Source organism: Lactuca virosa, chromosome 1, assembly GCF_052849685.1.
Source record: "Lactuca virosa cultivar CGN04683 chromosome 1, Lactuca_virosa_CGN04683_v6, whole genome shotgun sequence".
Lineage (NCBI taxonomy): Eukaryota > Viridiplantae > Streptophyta > Magnoliopsida > Asterales > Asteraceae > Lactuca > Lactuca virosa.
In genome coordinates, this window is record NC_136426.1 from 307,420,101 (window position 1) to 307,436,639 (window position 16,539).

Consider the following 16,539-nt stretch of genomic DNA (forward strand, 5'->3'; position numbering starts at 1 on the left):
ATTCGATGTGAAAGTTGACGATGGAATATTTTTTGGATATTCGTTGACCTCCAAGGCTTATAGGGTTCTCAACAAATGATCCAAGAAGATAGAGGATACCTACTACGTCACGTTCGACGACACTTACTTGAAGAAGATTCAGTCGAATGAGAGCCAATCACAAGAGATCTTCCGAAACCAAGTCCAGCCACAATTCCTCTCTCCAACCTTTATGAGGAATTCACATTACCCTTTGATGAGCCAGAGAAGGCCATTTCATCTGAAACAAAAGCAACAGACAATAAAGAGGATGAATTAAAGAAAATAATTGATGATGCTACGAAAGATCTAGAAAGCGAACCTCAAAGTCTAAGAGTATCACAAACAGCTATCACACCTCTCCAGGGGGAGAATTCTTCTCCACGTTTGTATCAAGACACGAATACCGCATTCCAAGGGGAGAATTTCAATTCCAATGCAAGTTTTTATAGGGAGCCATCTACACCACAAGATACGAATATTCAATTTCAGGGGGAGGGTTTTACTTCGTCTTTTTCTTCTTAACCACTTTCTGATAAAGATACATCACCTCCCACAATGACTCACAAACCTCCATTCGTAGGAGACACTTAAATTCCTGAAGTGGAAGAACTCTTATCATTCGAGGGGGAGAATAAAGAAGCGAATGATGATTCACATGTAGCGAATGATGATTCGGATGTACAATCAGAGTTAAGGAAGTAAACGCTGAATTGGATCCCTCTTATGATCTGAATTACCCTCCTTTGATCAAATGGACCAGAGATCATCCAAAAACCCAAGTGATTGGTGAATCCTCTGCTGGAGTGCTCACAAGATCCCAGCAAAAAGCGAAACAAATTGCATTATTCTCTAAAGTGGAATTTTGTATGGTTAATTCATTCGTCTCCAAGGTTGAACCCAAAATTGTCAACGTTGCTCTTGATCATTCTGATTGGGTGCAAGCGATGCAAGACGAACTCAACGAATTCGAACGAAACAAGGTTTGAAGGTTAATTCTCACTCCACCTGATGCATCAGTTGTAGGTTTGAAATGGGTATTTCGCAATAAGCTAGATAAAGAAGGAAATGTGATCAGAGTAAAGGCGAGACTAGTTGTCAAGGGATATTCCCAGGAAGAAGGTATTGACTATGAAGAAACCTTCGCACCTGTTGCAAGGTTGGAATCCGTTCGCATCTTCTTGGCATATGCAGCGCGCAAGAAATTTGAAGTGTTTCAGATGGATGTCAAATGTGCATTCTTGAATGGGGAACTTAAAGAGACAGTGTATGTGGAACAACCACCTGGGTTTGTAAACAAAAAATATCCTAATAATTGTTACATTCTTGAAAAGGTTGTTTATGGTCTGAAGCAAGCTCCAAGAGCCTGGTACGAAACTCTCAATCGCTTCTTAAAAATGTCAAAATTTAAACAAGGTTCAGTTGACCCAACCTTCTTTCGCGAGAAGGAGGGTCACCACTTGATGATTATCCAAATTTATGTTGATGACATCATCTTCAAATCTACTAATGCCAGCCTAACAGCTGAATTCCGAAAGTTGATGGAAACTAAATTTGAGATGATCTCTATGGATTCAATTAACTTTTTCCTTGGATTGAACATTAGACAGAGTCATGAAGGTATTTTTATTAACCAGGAAGCTTACACGAAGAATCTGCTTGCAAAGTTCGGGATGTTGGGAGACTCAAAAGTGAAAATCCATATGGCATTCGGAACGAAACTCACTCCATCTCTGGATAAACCGGATGCAGATATGGCGCTTTATCGGCAAATGATAGGTTCTTTAATGTACCTAACTGCGAGTCATCCAGATATTATGTTTTCCGTTTGTTATTGTGCTAGGTTCCAAGCGAATCCTCCTGAACCCCGCATGATTGCAGTCAAGAACATATTCTGGTACCTAAAATGAACATCATCACTTGGAATATGGTATCCATCAAAGTCTGGTTTCTTTGTGCAAGCCTTTTCGGATGCATATCTTGGAGGATGTGAGTTAGATAGAAAGAGTACAACTGGGGGATGCCAATTCCTTGATGACAAACTTGTAAATTGGCAATCCAAGAAGCAAACCTGCGTTTCCTTGTCAACAGCTGAGGCTGAATACATTGCAGCTGCCTCATGCACATCACATGTCATTTGGATTCAAAGCCAACTTTGTGACTATGGCCTAAGCATGAAACGAATCCCATTATACTGTGACTTTGAAATTTCCATTCGCATTTGTCATAACCCAGTGCAACACTCTAAGACGAAACACATAGCACTAAGGTATCACTTCATCAAAGATCATGTGGAAGATGGTAATGTTGAAATTCACTTCGTAAGATCTGGTGATCAATTGGCTGACGTATTCACCAAGGTCTTACTTGAGAAAACCTTCAATAGAATTCTTCAAGGCCTAGGAATGATGGAAGTTGAATCTGTTCTGAAACCACTTTCACATCAATAATGTTAACACTGCGAATCGGTGCGAACGCTCGCAGTAGTTCGCAGTCTACTATTCATTCGTAGTCTACTTTAACACTGCGAATCGGTGCGAACGCTCGCAGTAGTTCGTAGTCCACTATTCATTGGCAGTCTACTGCTCATTCGCAATCTAATTCATCACTGCGAATCGGTGCAAATGTTCGCAGTAGTTCGTAATCAACTGTTCATTCGCATTCTACTGTTCATTAGTGGTTCGGTTCCTCAAGTATCCTTTTGTACATTTTGTATAATGTCGTTTGTTATTGTTTCATTTTTGAATCTCTTCTGTTTTTAATTCATTTCATAAAATTCCAAAATTTCAATAATAGTTTATTTCTTTCTATTTTTCTTTATATTCAGAAAATCAAAACTTAAAGAAAATTGTATCTTTGTGTATATTATGTATAAGCGTGTTCATCATGGTTTTGTTTTTACATAAATGATGTTCTTATTTCTCTTCAGAAAACCAAAATCCAAAAAATATTTTATCTTATTGTGTTTTTATTTCCTTATTTTATTTTCATAAAACTATAAAATATCAAAAACATTGGATTCCTGAGAAGCTCCAGGAAGAAAACAGTCGTAGTCTCTCTTTGTTCGCATGATGGAGCAGGTATAATCTTCTTTATGTTTGTATTAGCTAAGTGTCCCTAGAAGCATGGTGTTGCATGTTGGCTACAGCCTCGAAGAATTTATATGAAGCCTTAATGAATCGATTCTACCAATCGTTTGTTCCCAATCAGGCTGTTAAATTCACATAATTCATGAGCTACCTTACACTTCTCAACTTGAGTTAAAAGTTATCTGCTTAGTCACCTTCGCATAGCAGAGGTACATTCATATCCCTGGAGCCACCTTCAAATTTCTTCATCACCTTCGCATTCATCATTGTAACCCTTGAGACTCTCATAAATTATCACTGAGGTTTATGGTTGCACAAAATTTGTGTTAATGATCTTAGCTTCGTTCCAGAATGAACTAAGTAAAACCCAAAATCCAATACACTTTAATGAATTGACGGTGAACAATTAAATGTTCTAGATTTTTCACCAAGGAATTAACGAATGCCACATTCATGGACGGTACCAAGAACACTCTTTCCTTTTGTGCGATCTTAATGAAATGTTCTACCCCTAAGACATTTCTTCCCACTAGATCCAATTTTTAATTTTTCTTAACATTTATATATTTACCCATGTCACCTAAAATAATTCCACACCTACTCGTTCTACTGACTACACTGGTCACACGAGTACTTCATCCGAACGTTCGTACTTATATCAAGTTTTGGAGTTTGGTTGGATACAAAGCCACCCATTTAGCCTAAATAAAAAGATGTCTTTCAATGTTTCTTAATAAACTATTGATCGTACTTCAATGGGAAGCCACACAGACACTTCTTAGTCTCTCTTGACTTCAAAGGAAGAGATCTATGCCCGGGATCCATAGTTTCGTGTCTAATTAGACATCACTAGAATCCTTTAGAGGTTATTGTTTTATTTCTATTTCTTTGGCACACTCTTACACGAAGATCCTAGTGATCTTCCCAAAGTCTGGTTCGTCGTTCTCATGGTTCATCTCAGTTTCGCAGGGCTTTTAGTAACATCTAACTGCGAATGGATATAGTTCACTACGAATGCCTTATCTATGCAATGACTGTGAAAGGACAAAGCTGACACGGTAATTTCCTGAGGATAAGAATTCAAAAGGGCGCGTGAAATTTTGAACGGACGTCTACTTTATCGCCGTATGACGTATATCTCTGACATCAACAATTTTCAAATCGTGCTTTTTCAGGCGACATTGCATTAATCGATGTAATCTGTCTCCAGATTTCTCTCACCAATCAAATGGTATAAAAGGTTTTTGGCGCTTCATCTCACATTACCATTCACATAATTCTTTCAAATATGACAGCCACTTGCTTGTGATCATTGAATTCCTGAAGTACTATCCATTGATCAGAGCCCTAACCAGGATGGAAATCGTTCCGATGTCGATGCTATCAAAATCCTACTCTTATACGTGCTACATCAAAGAAGGACAGAGGATTATGTTCGATATCCTTAATCATAAAACCTCCATCTCCAAATCACGATTCTGCTCTGTTCTAGGGCTTCCTCAATCGGACGACATGATCAGCCCTGAATCTGTGTCCAACACTGACCTCTTGGAGATGTTTTACCAAATGGGGTATAAAGAAACCCTAACCACCGTCTCCAAGTTCAGGAAACCAAACCTACCACCACAATGGAATGGCCTCTCCACTCTCTTGTTCAAGGCTTTTTCAGAAAGGGTTACTGGATCTGATTGCGCTAGCAAGTTATTTATGGCAATCATATATGGTGTTTACACCGGGCTCAACATAGCCTATGGTGTTGTTCTCTGGACACAAGTGGTTCAAATTACTCATTCAACAACTCGTCACATGGAAATTTCTTATGCACGTTTCTGGTCTATTGTTGTTCAAAGGGCCATCACCAAGTTGAAGATTCCAGTTATGCAAGATGCCCTGATGTCCAATGTTTTAACCTTTCACACCACTGGAATCATTGTTGTAGACACTTCAAAATTTCCTTTTTGTGGATCAGTCCCTGAAGCCATGCTTCGTGATGTGCCTCCTGCAAGCAAAATTCTTGAAGGCTATCACACAATTCCTGCCTCAGGTTTTCGTCCTTTAACACCTGAGATGCAGTTGATCATTGTCGATGCAGATAAACCAAAGAAAGGGGGTAATAAAAGGGACAAGAAGGGAGAAAAGAAGAAGGCTGATAAGGAAGGTCCATCCAAACCTGCGAACACTCCTAAAAAGCAAAAGACGAAAGCTGTTCCATCTGTTGTTGCTCCTAAAAGGCAAAAGTTGAAAAGAGTTGCTCGCAAGACCAAGTCCCCCACTCCATCTGAAAGCGAAGATTCGCAATCTGACACTCATTCAGATGTTCGTGATGAAGCAGAATAGCATGTTTGTATTGACAAAGGTTCACCTGTTCGCATTAAGGAGGAACCACTTGTTCATAATGAAGAGGAACCACCTGTTTGCAACGAGGAAGAACCACCCGTTTGCAATGAGGAAGAAGAACATGTTTACAACGACTTCGTTCCATGTCCTCCTCCATCACCTAAAACTGCAACCACTTCCACACCGGTAACTATTGCACCATGTCCTCCACCAGTCTCTTCTCAACCTCATACAAGTGTTTCCTTATCCACTCCTTTATTCACTGATTCTACCACCACACCCAAAACATCCGTTGAACCTCATGTTTCTGTTAACGCATCTGATGTTGTGGCTGAACAATCAGGTTTCACGACTGATCACAACACCTAACCCATTTCTCCTCTTTGCTAAAATGACCCGGATATGATATACGGTGATGGTAATGATGACTTTGCAGGACTCACCTACAGTCCATTCAACATCAGGGTTGATATTGATGATGAGGCTCCGGTTACTCAACGCTAATTCAAAGTTCTTTCTAAGAAGCTTGACTCGTTGATCAATTCTTCAAGAGATTCTTCTTCTGATGCTCACTTCAAGGCTGCCATTGAAGCCTTCTTTCAGTCTCTTACCAGAGAACATCAGGCCAATTTGGATAAGGCCAATAAGACTGTTTCAGATTCTGCAGCTTTATGTGGTGAAATGGCTACCAAAATGGAGTTGCTCATTACTGATGCTAAGGCCTTTATGGCTAACTTTCAATCATCCGCTGAGTCGAACACGGTACTGGCTAATGAGGCCATAGCTGGTCTCAATACCACTTTACGAAAGGAAAAGGAGGCTCTTACCAAAGTTCGCTCTGAGCTGCAAAAGGATAATGAAAATTTCAAAACTTTTATTTCTACGAGGATGACACAACTTTCAGAGTCTCTAGCTGCTGAAAATACACTTATCGATCAACTTGCAACTCACACCACTACAGTCAAGGTTCATCAAACAAAACTTGCTCAAGCCAACAAACAGATCAAAGATCTTCACTCTGAGCGAGTGGTGGTCAAAAGCTGTGTTGGGGATGTCAATGCTCTGCTCTCCACTATCCGTGATTCTCATGATCCAATCCTCACTATTTCTATTCGTAGGCATCTAGCCGACAAGTTTCGTCCTGCTGTAGCAATGCTAAGTAGGATTGAGGGTGTTTCGAAGACTCCCGTCATTCCGAAACAAGGGGGATATCCACCAAAGAAGTCTTCAGCCACGACAACTACTTCAGCTAAGCCTACCACTGTAGTCAAGCCAAAAAGCGAATCTGAGCTTACAGGTAAAGAAAAGCTTTTCTCTAAAGATCCAATTATTAACTATAGTGAACATGAAGAGCTTGATGAAGTTGGACTCAAAAAGAAAAAAGCTTGTAAAGCTGAATTGGATGAGCAACAAAGAATTGTTCATGAGGCCGAACTAAAAGAGAAAGCAGAGAAAGAAGCTCAGGTCACACTTGAAAGCAGAAAACTCTTATTTCCTGAATTGACGCTGAAGCGAATTCAGAATGAAGCTGTGGACTCACCAAGTCAATATTGGTTAGAACCAGTTGTGTCTTTTGAGCTTCCGAACTCACAAGATTTGCAACTTGATCTTCTAATAACTCCTAAGGCCTTCAAGTTTTGCTCTTTTGTAAAGGTTGCGAACGTCCCATCTACTTTTTTAGTTCTATCTCAAGCACATGAAGCCACAGTATGAAACGTGGAGTGCGAGCAATATAATGGCAGTGAAGGTCATTGGACCAATTGAGAGTGACAGTTTTCCAAATGTAAAATTCAAAGTTGTCAGAGGTTCTGCGAGTCAAGTTCACGAATTCACTCTCGCATACCTATCGTATCTCAACCTATACGACTGGATCATGCTTTACAACTTGTTGCTGAGAGATGAACACAAGTACAAGCCTGTTATCCAACATCTCAAACTGATGATAACTTCCTATATTCAAGAGGTCGGTCATATGGATGTGGAGGTAGCTACTGTACTATGAAGGAAGTCGTATGTTGTCCCTAAAGAATCCCCTAAAGGTTTTAAGAAGTGGAAGATAGGGAAGATTCACAAAGAAGGATGGTATGTGGTGTTTCAGGCTAGAGAACGAAGTAGTGCAGACTTTCACGAGACCTGTTTCTCCCTTTCAGGTAAATATCTATACAACACTTCCTGTCTTGAGTTCATTTTGGATTTGTCACCAAATTCAAGGGCAACAGTAAAGGAGATATAAAATGCTTCTCAGACATGATTCAATGGTATATCCAGGTTCGCAAGACCTTGTTGAATGTTATTCCTAAGGTTTACGAAGTGCATAAGCGAACTTAGCCTTGAAGGACTCTCGCTCAATTGAGGGAAGGGGAAAATTGTTAGGTATAATGTGTTGTGTCATTGGGCCTTATGTATAGACTGTTTTGTAAACGGGTTGGGCCTGTCCTCCCGTATATATTATCTAGGGTTAGAGTATTTAAGATGCATGCATACATCGTGTTTTGGCAACTCTGATATTATCTTGTAACCCTAATCACGCCTCTACAGTAGCAATTCTTTATCGATTTCTTCTGAGGCGTGACCTTTTAATCATTCAGCATATTTTGGATCATCGTGGTGTTCTTGATATTAATCTGTTTGAATCTAAACGATCTTTCAAGGATTATTATCCTATTAGACTGGTATGTGATCTATTTATGTATTGTTTATTTTATTGTTATTCTTATGTTATTATGATATTGTATAGGGACCTTCTTCGTCCATGGTATGTCAGCTCATGTTCTTTTTGATTCAGGGGCTACCCAGTAATTTGTATCTCTTGCGCTCAAGAATAAGTTTCGGGATGCTCTGGGGACCTTGGATTCTCCACCTGAGGTGGAGATTGCAGATGACCGCACCGTCAGTGCTACGAGGGTATTTGGGAGGAGCATTCTGAATGTGTTCAGGGAGAGGTATTCTATCAATTTGGTTCTGATTCCGTTACGGGGGTTGAAGGTGATCATCGAGATAGATTGGTTGGGGCCCAATGGGGCCATGATAGACTGCGAGCATCAGCTGGTGAGAGCTCGAACCCCAAGTGGGGGAGAACTGGTTATTCATGGAGAGAGAGAGAGAGCCTCGCGTGGGCCAGCTATCTGTTCGGTTGGAAGAGCTAGGAGGCTCCTTTAGTAGGGTTGTTCTGCGTTCTTGGATTATGTTTCAGACACTAGGTTGGGAGCCACGCCAGATTTGAGCAGTGTTCCGATTGTGTAAGAATTCCCTGACGTATTTCCTTAGGAGTTGCCAGGGGTGCCTACGGAGAGGCAAGTGGGGTTCTATATTGATTTAGTGCCTGGTGCGGCACCAATAGCCAAGGCATCGTATCGTCTAGCCCCGCCTGAAATGCATGAGTTGTCTACGCAGCTTCAGGAACTGCTACACCGAGGATTTATTCGTCCGAGCAGCTCCCCGTGGGGAGCACCGATCCTGTTCGTGAAAAAGAAGGATAGGTCGTACAGGATGTGCATTGATTATCAGGAGCTGAACAAGCTAACAGTGAAGAACCATTATCAGCTTCCTAGGATTAATGATCTGTTCGACCACCTTCAGGGTGCCTCTTGGTTTTCCAAGATTGATCTTCGGTCGGGGTATCGCCAGATGAGGATTAAGCATGAGGATATACCGAAGACGGCCTTCAGGACCCGTTATGGTCACTATGAGTTCGTGGTGATGCCATTTGGGCTCACCAATGCTCCCGTTATCGTCTGATGTTGGATCGGTCTGTGTTCGTCTTCATTGATGATATTTTATTCTATTCTAAGACCAAGGAGCAGCACAAGCAACATTTGAGGGATGTTTTGGAGACCTTGAGGATGGAGAGGATGTACGCCAAATTCCCCAAATGTGATTTTTGGTTGCGTAAGGTGCAGTTTTTGGGGCACATCATCAATCAAGAGGGTATTTTGGTTGATCCAACCAAAATTGAGGCAGTTATGCGTTGGGAGGTTTCGAAGAATGCATCCGAGGTCCAGAGTTTCTTAGGTCTAGCAGGGTACTATCGGAGATTTATTCAAGATTTATCCAAGATCGTTGTACCTTTGACTCGGTTGCCCAAGAAGAATGTGACCTTTTGGTGGGGACCAGATCAACAGTTGGCTTTAGAGACTTTGAGACAGAAATTATGCGAGGCCCTGATTTTAGCAATACCCGAGGGATTGGATGATTTTATAGTGTATTGTGACGCTTATATTTTGGGATTAGGAGTTGTTCTGATGCAGAGGGGGCATGTGATTTCTTATGATTCGAGGCAGTTGAAGCCTCATGAGGCGAATTACCCCACTCATGACTTGGAATTGGGGGCGGTGGTGTTTTCCCTCAAGATTTGGAGACACTATCTATATGGAGTCCGATGCACCATTTTCACTGATCACAAGAGTTTGAAGTATTTGATGGATCAACAGAATCTAAATATGCAGCAAAGGAGATGGCTCGATGTGGTAAAAGATTATGACTGCGATATTTTGTACCATCCCGGGAAAGCTAATGTAGTAGCCGATGCCTTGAGCCATAAGACGGCAAGTGCCCCGATTCTAGATATTTGCTTTAGGATGACAGTGATTTCACCTTTATTGGATATGATTAAGGAGGCACAGGTGAAAGGTTTAAAAGGGGAGAACTGGAAGATCTAGCGGATTCAGGGGGAAAATTCCGTTGTTTGTTCGAGATGGTTAAGGATTATTGACTTAGTGTGGCAGGGTTTGGGTTCCGACGTCCGAGGGTGTGAGCCAAAGAATCTTGGAGGAGGCACACAAGTCCAAATTTTCTATCCATCCAGGGGCCACAAAGATGTATCGAGACCTGAGATTGAGTTATTGGTGTCCCTGCATGAAGTGGAAGGTTGTGTAGTTTGTGGAGCGGTGTTTGACCTGCAGGAAGGTCAAGGCCGAACATCAGAGGTCTCACCACAAGATGCAACCGCTACATATTCCCTTGTGGAAATGGGAAAAGAACTCTATGGATTTTATTACGAAGCTACCTAAGACGGCGCGGGGTGTGGATTCCATTTGGGTTATTGTGGACAGGTTGACGAAGAATGCACATTTTATTCCGATTTTTGAGAGTATCTTTGCCGATAAATTAGCATATATATATATATATATATATATATATATATATATATATATATATATATATATATATATATATATATATATATATATATATATATATATATATATATATATATATATATATATATATATATATATATATATATATATATATATATATATATATATATGCGAGAGTTGGTGGTCAGGCACGGGGTACCAGTATCTGTGGTCTCGGACCGTGATGTTCATTTCACCTCTAGATTTTAGAGGAAGTTCCATGAGGAGTTGGGAACTCAATTCCATTTCAGTACTGCTTACCACACCCAGACCGATGGACAGAGTGAGCGGACGATTCAAACTCTCGAGGATATGCTTCGGGCCTGTGTTTTGGATTTTGGAGGGAGTTGGGATATTTACCTTCCACTAGTAGAGTTCTCATACAACAATAGTTATCATGCTAGTATTGACCGACCCCCGTTTGATATGTTGTATTGTCGGAGGTGTAAGACTCCATTTTGTTGGGGGGAGGTTGGGTACCGGGTTACGGGAAGCACTGAGGTGGTGCTTAAGACCACCGAGTTGATACAACAGGTGCGTGACAGGCTCCGAGTCGCACAGAGCCTTTAGAAAAGCTATGCTGACCGGCGTCATTCGGATCTCGAATTTCAGGTGGGGGATTTCGTTTTGCTGATGGTGTCACCATGGAAGGGTGTCATTCGGTTTCGGAAGATGGGGCCCCGATTTATTGGTCCGTTCAGGATTTCTGCCAGAGTCGGAAGGGTTGCATATCGATTGGATCTACCGGATGAGCTCAGTCAGATCCACAACACCTTCCACGTGTCTCAGCTTAGGAAGTGTGTTGTTGTTGGGGCCCCGTCATTTCTTTAGATGATATTCAGGTTGATGGGAGCCTGAATTATGTTGAGAATCCCATTGCGATTTTGGACAGAAAAACAAAAGCTCTGCAGAACAAGGAAGTGAAGTTAGTGAAGGTGTAGTGGCAGCATTAGAAGGGCTCATAATGGACATGGGAGCCCGAGGAGGAGATGAGAGAGCATTACCCAGGATTGTTTGATGCAGTGGAATTCAACGACGAAGTCTGATTCAAGTGGGGGAGATTTGTAACGCTTGGATCTGGTATTAGCTAAATACCCTAATTCATCGCATTTTTCTGAGGGGACTCGACGAGTTGAAAGCTCCAACTCGTCGTGTCGATGGGGTTGTTCGCCGCGAACATTTTTGGTCCAACTCGACGAATCGGGGTGTCCCAACTCGGCGATTTGGTGGCTGTGTAGAAAACCCTAATTTTAGGGTTTGGCACCCTATTTAAAGACCTTAACTCTCTTTGCTGGCCTCTTTCCTAACCTCATTGTCCAGAAAACCCTAATTTTGTGTGTTATCCTTCAAGGTTGAGTGTGTAAGCTAGTAATGAGCTTGGAGAGTGGATTTTTGGTGTTATTTGGAAGGAGCTTGAAGATTGAAGGTGCTTGGTTTGAAAGGAAGGCTTTGGATCCAGAAACTCTCCTTTTTTTGAAGTTCTTCTGAGGTATAAAGTCGAAACCTTGTGTTATTATCTCCTAGATCTCTTTGTTGGATGTTTAGCTTGATTTTTGGGTGTATGGTTGGGTTGTCCAAATGATTAAGGGTTCCAGGGGTTATTATGTTAGAACTGACCCTTTTATGACCTCTCTTGGCATAAAGTTGCAAGCTTTGCTAGGTCCTAAGTCCCATCCATGCATTTAGTCATTTATTAAGCCGTTTTGGGCCCTAGGGTTCCTTTCTTGCATGCATGGACATAAAGTTGGAAACTTTACTTGATATTCCAGCCTTAGGATGTCAGATCTGTGTTTTGGGACTATGTTTTGAGAGTTTAAGGGATTAATGGGTTAAACCTCACTCTATTAAGTCAAGGATTCGGGTTTGGATCCATTGTGGTTGTTTTTAAGGGTAAAGTTGGAAACTTTACCCTCCTAGTCATCATTTGGGAGTAGATCTGAGAATTAAAGCTTCGAGATTCAATAGATATAACTTAAGGCATTAAGTTGTTTGTATCCTGGCCAACTTGACGAGTTCATTAGGAGAACTCGACGACTTGATGCGAGTTTTTTCGATATATACAACTCATCGCTAATCGGCCGGGTGGACTAGCGATCAAGGATTAATCGGATAGACGGGGATTAATCGGGAGATTAATCGAGGACCATTAATTCTTAAGAAAATTATTCAAAAATTTATAAATCTAACTTTAATTCTCCAAAAAAAGTGATTAATCGGCGATTAGGTCCGATTAGGTCCGATTTTGACCTCCATTAACCAAACCCGATTAGGTCTGATTAATTCCGATTAGGTCCGATTAGGCCCGATTAGGTCCGATTAATTCCGACTTTGACCTGCATTGACCAAGCCCGATTATAGTGACCGATTAGCAATAAATCTCATCGGTGGAGGTCCGATTAGCGATTAATCGCCTATTAATCGGCCGATTAGGCCGATTTCTGCGACACTTATATATATATATATATATATATATATATATATATATATATATATATATATATATATATATATATATATATATATATATATATATATATATATATATATATAGGCTTAGGTTATTTTGTTTCTGCTAACTATTGTGTGCCAGAATGCACATATTTGGACCATCGGATGGAATAGAATCAAATGTCATAATCTGAGGGTTTATGATAGTACAATAGGGTAACATGTACCATATAATCACACAAATTTCAGCATAAGGGCATTTTAGTCAATTGAGACAAATTTAAAAAGGGAAAAATCGAGATTTATGGGATAATTAATGATTTTGATTTAAAAAATATGATTTTTTTCAAATTAATTCAATTTCAAACGTAATTTGTAAACATAAACTGATTTTATTCTATCAGAATGTTATTTTGTTAGAATGATATTCTGTAATTCTGTCTGAATGTTATACAACTATGAACATAATATTATAAACACATATTACCAAGACCAATAATTTTTAATGAATACAAATTTTATATAAGACGAAGTTTAATAGTTTAGAATAAGTAATTACATTCATTCTTAAAGAATACAACTATGAACATATACTACATTAATTCTTGAAATCTCTTGCAAAAAAAATATCGACATTCTTGAAAGAATCCTCATTCAGTTTCTTGTTTCGTTTCTAGATGTCTTGTGTATGTTTGACCTCTAAGCCACTTCAAAATATGCTAGCATTCAATGATATTGACATTTTGTGAGATTGGCATTCTGTCATAATTGTATTGCATGAGAATGATTTTATACAAGGAGCCTTTCCCATCAGGTCTTCAAGCCATTCTTCAAGCCATTTCTGTCACAAATTCATTGCCAAATATTTTGTAGTGATACACTTGTAACAACTGCACATTAAACATATAACTAATTAACTATAACTCTATCAGAATACAGCAATAATATTCTTACATAATAAACTATTCTTACAGAATGGTTTTGAATATTCTTAAAGAATTTGTATTATCAAGAATATACCCAACGAACAAAAGAAACCATTGTTGGTGCATACTTTACATAAGGTTGTATTGGACTCGAAATGTTGTGCATTCTGCAAAAAAGAAACCAAAATAGTAGATTCAAGAAAAATCTTATCTAGAAAAAAGGATTAAGAAAAGGTTGAATGACGGATGTACCCTTTTGCGTTACCCTGTGACCTTGATCTCACTTATGTTGGATTTTCCAACATTGAAATCCACAGAAGTGACTCCTCCTTCATCCTTAAAGGCCACATGACCAGAAGCTAATCCAATAACACATAACCTTTATTCAGAAAAAAAAAGAAAGGGAAACTGTCAATGTTATAAACTATAAACAACTTTCAGTTGGTTGTAATTTCTGAATCAATAATTCAAATCTTATCATCTATTTTGAAGATTCATACCCATTTGCATGGCGATATATATTGATCATGCTCTAGCTTCATAAAATCTATCAAAACACAAGAATGTAACCAAAACAATGTTAGAAAAGGGATAATACTAATAGTAACTTGACCTACATTTGACATTTTATAGTAAAAAACTACAAATTTGGTACACACATTTGAGCATTCAGATTAAATTAGCTAACTTTTAACTTCCAATTTAATAGTAATAATTATATGTATCAAAAAGTTTCTCTTGAATTCGAATATGAAAATAAAACTAGATTATACTCTGTAGAATCATAGGTTGTTACTTCTAGGGCGGAAGGAAAACGAACCGTGAATCAAATTAACGAAATTAAAGGCATTGGTTGGTAAAATTACATACCAGGAGCGAAGTAAGTGACGAAATTGAATTCAATTGCAGAAGGAGGAGAGAGGGGGAGATCATTGACGTTAGGCAACAAAAGCTCATGAAGCTCTTTTTCTCCATCATCTCCTTCACCATCAATGGCTACCAAGTTATCTTTAACAACAGTCGGGACGTGTGATTCTTGATCGGCGGCTGACTCGGTGTTTAGCGTGGTCGTTTGAACTAAATTGGAATCGGAAATTAACGGCTAACGTAGCAACAAGATTCCCAATCAATACAGGTCTTTGATTGGAGATAGAAGCTAGCTTTGATTGGAGATGGAGCAGCCGAGAATAACATCTTCTTAATCAACGGAATGGGGAAACAGATTTGCAGCAAGAGGTTTGACTACCTCTTTTGATCAGACGCATCAATAAGAAAATGGGAGGAGGCAGAAATAGAATATGTATGATATGAGAGGCTAGGGTTAAATAGTTGGTCAAATAGACTTTTAGGGTAATTTCCATGAATTAAGGGATTTTATTTTAATTATCATGCTAAAGTTACATAATAGCCCTTATTACAATTTTTAATTATTTAATTATTCATAAATTCCTATTGGTGCATTCATGCACACAATAGTTGCTAGAAACATTTGAACCTATTTCTCTCTCTCTCTCTGTCTCTCTCTCTCTCTCTCTCTCTCTATATATATATATATATATATATATATATATATATATATATATATATATATATATATATATATATATATATATATATATATATATGGCTTATGAACAGTTGAAGTATTGAGCTGGTGGCTTGTGGTTTGGCTTATGTGGCTGGTATTGAATTTGATGGGCTTGCAACTCCAATACTCCAAATCATCGGCTTGAATTGATACGTGTTTGTCTCCATTGCTTCACCTTTATTTTGTCCAATGGAATACTTCCAGATATTTCCCGCCACCTTCATCTCCCATCGTCCTCCAATACATTTTCCCCTTGAAAAGTCTTGATGTATATTACTTTCTCTAATAAACCTTATCGTCGTTTTCGTCGCCTCCCATTACCAACATTTCTCTGTCGATTGCTGCCTCTCACCACTCACCCTTTCTCTCAGAAATGTCAGCCTCCACTTCACCTGTCTTCTCTGCCGTTGTCATCTACAACATGTAGAAATCGGTTCTAAATAAAAGAAACCTCTAAACTCTAATGGATTTGTAAGAAGCGACAAATGCACATGCTGAATCGGAAAAAAAGTTTTGTTATTTTGATTTCATTCTTCTTATACTTATTTCATTTTTTCTTCCTTTCTGGGATTAGGTTATGTTTGGTTTTTGTTGTTATGGAGGAAGCAAAATTATCATTATGTTTGTTGTCTTCCGCCTTTGTGTGCAATAGAGGTAATTTCTTAGTGTTTTTTTTGGGATACTTCAGACTTTCATCTGCTACTTCCAACTATTTCTGTTATAAAAAAAACATTCATTTCGACAAATGAGTTGGGGAGAATGATATTGGATTGAAAATATGAAATTATGTTTTTTATGTGAAATCGAATCTCTGGTTCTGGGTATTTTGAAGTTGATCGATTGAATTATGAATTGTTACAGATGTTTGGAAAGGTCAACACCATATGCTGATTCTCATTCTTGATATAACATGGGATCCATGGTAATATTTGTTTATGAAAATAACTTTTTTTTTCTTATTTTGAGTTATGCATATAAGTTGTTTGATGAAAGTC

At 39.1% G+C, this 16,539-nt stretch overlaps 1 pseudogene; it reads right to left on the reverse strand.

The window, feature by feature from the left end:
* Nucleotides 1-14,021: 14,021 nt before the first annotated feature.
* Nucleotides 14,022-15,775, reverse strand: LOC145130944 (uncharacterized; annotated as a pseudogene).
* Nucleotides 15,776-16,539: the final 764 nt, after the last annotated feature.